This window comes from Teleopsis dalmanni, chromosome 1 (assembly GCF_002237135.1).
Source record: "Teleopsis dalmanni isolate 2A chromosome 1, ASM223713v2, whole genome shotgun sequence".
Lineage (NCBI taxonomy): Eukaryota > Metazoa > Arthropoda > Insecta > Diptera > Diopsidae > Teleopsis > Teleopsis dalmanni.
The window spans coordinates 196,806,513-196,812,512 of record NC_051846.1 but is presented as its reverse complement, the minus strand read 5'-3'; positions in this window follow the sequence as shown (position 1 = coordinate 196,812,512).

Below are 6,000 nucleotides of genomic sequence, written 5' to 3'. Positions count from 1 at the left end.
TAATTAAATAACTACATCATTTTCAATCTCGCCCGATATTCTTCATAAAATATTCATCATACGCACTGTTGTGAGGGAGGAGGTACGCAAATCACAAGTAAATAAATAAAACACGTACACAAACAAAATGTGCATAGCACTGCTTTAACACACTTGAGAACTGATGTGAAATGAGAGATAATGGACAGGAGAGGAAAAAAAAGTAAAGTAAAGTAAAAGAAATTTTTTATGTGCTTGACAGCTGACTTACATTGGCAATCATTTGGAGTCATAAAATATTTCACTTACAACTCGCATATGCTTTTTGCTTTTATACGAAAAGGTGATAAGTAAACAAAATTACTAGAAAATTATTTTTAAATTTATTTGATTGCATTGTTTAATATTTAATGTTGTTGTTATTTTTTGAAATTCTTTGTAAGAATTACAAAAAAAAAATAAATATAAAATTTTATTTTCAATTTATTTTTTAAAATTTGTAATTATTTTTTTGATTTGGCTATTAAAATATTTTTATATTATAATTGTTTATTATTGCTGCAAAACTTATTTAATTTTTGTTTATAATACTTTTCATAAAGCACTTTAAGACCATAACCCAACTAGGTTATATGTCGGTAAGTATATCGGTCGTTATTATCAATGAATGAATTTGGCTGAACAGAATTTTTTGGGAATAAAATTGCGAGGATACATGATTTATTGCATATTTTGTTTTTTAAACGCTTAAATAATTTTGTTGTTATGGAAATAAATTACATATTGCGCAGGAAATAATAAATATTATTGAATGTTTCCTATAAATTTGTTTGTTCAATAATTCTGCTTTTTTTTTATTGCTTACAAATATAATTTATTCATTTATTTTATACAATATTTTTAGTAAAACAAAATAGTAGGAAAATAAAATTTTAAAATACACAATACACACATATCTGCACCAAAATAAAAACAAAACAAAAAAAAAACAAAAAATTAAGGGAAAAGCAGTAACAACAGAATAAACTTAAATTTGTTTTTGTTTATAACACTTCACACTCAACGTGAGAACCATTTATGAGAGTATAAAATCGTTGTTAGAGTAACCGGCTTTGATACAGTAACAACAACAGGAAGAACCATGCTGTACTCAAGAGCTTTAGAAGGCGAACAAATGTAACAAAAACAACAACAATAACAACAGTAGCTGTAACAAATGTTAAACCAAAGAAAAATACAAATAAAAACAAAAACAAATTCTGCGATACACAAAATATGGCAGATTTGATTCAGCAGCAGCAGGAATACAGACAGATATTTTCTTCAATTTTTTACATTTACATTTTATGGTATTTTCACAAATTTTCTTTTTACTTTGTCATTTTATGAATTAAAAAATTTAAATTTTATTATTTTTTTTTTATGTTATTATATTAAATAAATTCATTATGCAATTATGCTTTTTTCACAAAATTTTGTACACACATCCCGAAATGCTCGAAAAGCATCAGAGGCGACCGACCGCATCGTTCAACTCATACAAAACGAATGAGCAAGTAAAATCGCTGTCGTTGTCGTTGTATTCGTTGTATTCGCTGTCGTCTCATTCAAGTTGAAAATCTTTAATGAATGCGTCGCGGCTCCTTGCACTGCAATATTTAAATTTGATTATAATTGCAAATGTGAAGATTCTTCACTTTTTTTTGCTCTTTTCTTAAATTTGCGATATTTTGTTTTTGTTGTATTTTTGTATATGTAATTTCATTTATTACGCAAAGTGCACAAATGCAATTTTTAAATATAAAATTTTTGTTGCTAATTTTAAATTATTTTAGTTTATTTTTAACAATATGAGAAGAGTTAGAAAAATTAAATATTATTTAATTAGCGCATAAAAATTATTTGATAAATATAATTTTTTCTTATTGTATGTTTAATTCACTAACCATATTGCAATAATTCTTTGCCAAACATCCAAGCAATGCTGTAAAAAGTCAACTGAGTAGTGCGTGTTATGTTTTTGCTTGTAACAACTCAAATAGTGGGAATTTTTTTGCTTATGTGAAAGTTGTGCTTTTGCCCTTATTTGCTGATTTGTTTACATTTGAAACCGGCAAATGTTAATTTATATTTTATGGCCAATTTAAGTAGGTATAAAAAATTTATATTTTCATGAAGTATTACATATTTTAAGCAAAAGTTAATATTATATAGAACATATTAAGTTTCGAACAGAAGTGAATTGTAACAACAAAATTATTTTTTATATTTAATTAATTGAATTTTTATCTGACTATGCAGCTATTTCGAGTATTATCAAATGGTCTTAGAATTATTTCTTATATTCATATATTTTATATTTATATTGAAATTTAACAATTAAATTAATTATTAATTAATTATTCACTTATTCAACAGCTGATTTATGATTTCATTCTAATAAAACACAGCAAGTAAATTTTTTGATGCACGTTCACGGAAAATTAACAAACATACAAGTCAAGTACGGCTTATGGTCAGCGGCTTCAAATTTGGCATGGTTATAGTTTAATTCTTGGTACTTGCAATCTCAAAAAAAAATTATTTACGAATAATCAAAAAGCAGAAAAATTATAATTTTATAATTTATTTAATATATTTTTAATTCTTAATTAAAAATCGATTTTGACGATCTTAAGATCTGACAAATAGGTTTATGTGGCCAAGTTTGTTTATCTATGGTCAGATTTTTTTGTTTGATTCCCAGCTTAACCGTTGCAAGTTGGATACCAATATCTGGGAAATGAATGTCCGGGAGCAGAGTGCCTGCCTGGGCAATAAAGGGACTAAAATGGCAAAGTGTCGGGATCATACAGTTAATTTTTATTATTTGTTTTTAATACAATTTTAATATTTTTAAAAATTGGAAATAAGAAATTTATATGCCTAATATATTCTAACTATAATTAATTGGTTATAATAAATAATAAGGATATATAAAGGACGTTATCGAATTTAAAAGCTGCTATAGAGATATATAGAATATAACATAAAATACTATAATGTCATTAATTTTTATTTTGTATTATAGTTAATTTAAAGATTTAATCATAATTTGTTAATTAATTTGTGTTATTTATTTGGACTTTATAGTAAAAATTTTCTTAATATTAAATTTATACTAACCTATTATATTATATTTATTATAATAATAATATTAATTATATTATTAATGAAATGTTTTTTATTTTAACTTTCACATTTAGTTACCTTATACACATACATATATATAGGCATACATGTCAAATAACATTTTAACAGTTTTATTAATTCTCTCCCAGCCACAAGATGTTAACAGTGCGTGCGTATATTATTTATATGTGTATTAGTTCACTATTTTCTCTGCAGCATAAAAAATACTGGGAAATTTAGCTAAAGCTGTAAAGAAGAAAATATCTTATCATTATTGCTTTTAATGACATAAACTGAGACTGAGACTTCTGCTGACAGCGTACAACAATAACAAAGTAAAGAAAAATTGCAATTGCAACGCTAAGAATTATTTTGTTGTTTTGTTTTTGTTTTGTGTGCTTACAAATTTTATAATTTTTCTTCTAAGAATTGATTACACCTGTTGAGACAGTTTCTTTTGTTTTTATTTGTTTTTGTTATTTGCATACACAAGTGAGCGGCGAGTGGTAAAACTTTTAAGAAATCTGTGTGGGTGTTTGGTTGTGTGTTTGAGTGCATGGTTGTGTGAAGTCATGATGCTTTTCCTTTCCTTTATTAAAAACTTTTAGGGAGTAATTAAATGTGGCTGTTGGCAGTTTAGATAAAATTAAATTATTATTTATATTATTTTTATTATAATTTTATTATTTTTATTCTATATTAATGATTATTAAAAATCATTTTTTTAAAAATTTAAATTTTAAATTTAAATTTTAAATAATTTAAATTTATTTAAGATTATTTTTATTGTATATAAGAATATAAGAATGTTATATGTATAATATTAATTATTTTTAAAAATTTTTTAAATTATTGTTTTAATGCCCAACATTTTAATTTATATATTTTTTAAATATTTTATTTTTTATATATTTTTGGTCATTTGTTTAAATAATACAGATTTTTAATTTAGTTAATTTATGTAATTTTGTTTTTTCGATTCATCCATTGATAAAATACTGCACAATTTTTCCATCATTTTCAAACAACAAGCTCGGTAAAGTTCCAGAAGTGTGACGAATTCTGCATTTGTTTTTTGAGAGCTAGACTTATTGCATCTTTTTTAAAGTTTTCATTGGTTTATATGGATTAATTAATTTCCTAAAACAATAATTTTTTTATTTGTTCATACGTTTTTTGTTTTATTATTTTTTTTCTACTTTTTTAACCTAATACTTTAATAGAAGGATTCATATTATTAATTCATTTCTATTGATAACACATGCTTTTCGAATAATAGTTTTTAATAGGCGCGGATAGAAGTATGTCCAGAGCCTCCCTATTTTTTTTATTTTTTATAATTTTTATTTATCTTAATTGCGTTTTTGTGGCATTTATATAAAGATATAACCCAAAATTCATTTCAGTAGTTATAAGGGAAATTGTGCCAATATAAAACTAAGAGAACTACAATTGTTTTGCATTGAGCAGGCAAATGTGTTATTTTATTGGTATGATGAAGCAATGCTTGAAGTTTTAGCTTATAAAAAACTTTCTATATAACTTTCTATGTAGCTGTTAAGTGCTAAACTTATATCTAAATAGCTGCTTAAAGTATGTATAAGTATTTATGTGTAGATACTGACTCTCAAAGAAGCAGAGCATTGCAATTACGGTTGATCTTTTCTAATGCTGTCCTATCCTAAGTGTACAGAAAACACTTCGCTATTCAGATAAATGCAAAAATATGTATATTGTAAAGGGCATACTAATATTAGATAAGATGAGAACTCCCGGCCTAGCTTCTAGTCTTAGCCTAGATCAATTCTAGAAGCTACAGAGAATGTGACTAAAGATCTCATCTGCATGTAAGCAGACATTCTGTTTTCTTACATTGACACATTTTGTTAACTGTGTAAGTCAACAACCTATCAGATAACCTGCCAACAATCTTAGCTCGAATGAGGACGAATGAGAATGGACGTCTTGCAGTAGTCAGGCGAACTACCCAGCTCTTTAGACTGACATTTATATTATAAAGTAAAAGTAAAGTATAAAGTCATATATGTGTAATTTAACATTTTGTGTAAAATTTAAACAGTTTTCATTTCACAACTATTTGTATAATGTGTACATTATTTGTTATGTATTTTTACTTAATTTTTCGACAAGAATAACTTTGATCCAAAGTAATGACACCAGTCATAAGTGTTTAATAGAGTCTGCTTACGTTAATCCTCTGGTGTTTTTTAATTGAGAGATACCTTTCTCTTCGAAGCATATTATTACCTATTGGAATATAGTTCTCTTTATGATATGTTCTGTATTTGTGATAGGGACACATTAATATAGCAATTGCTTCTTTATGTTATAAATTAAACCCGCTATAATCTTAAATCGATACTTACGTTGGGCAAGACATATTTCATCTGATTTTGTATTACCTTCGAATTTTATGCTGAAGTTTAACATCAGATATTCTGGGTTCTACTGAACCAGAAGGTAATCTACTGATTAACTTTAATTCTGAGGCAGTGTATATCGCAGTGCATTATTTTATAATCAATTTTTTAATCTCTCATATGAAGAGGCCGAGTTTATTATAACGGTTTGCAAATTGTAGTAAGAGAATCGGTGGTTAGTATTTGGATGATAAAGTGTTAAAAATAAATTTATTTCCTATTTTAAAGCTAATCTACAGATACTAATGTCCTGTTGGTATTAATTACTTTAGTACTTTTGATACATACAGATTTAAGCATACTCGTATTGGTATCGCATTTTGTAGGTTTTGAACATGACTATATGACTATATATATATCTAGGCCGTATATACTCTCATGTGTTCATATTATGTTCTACACCTTTGTG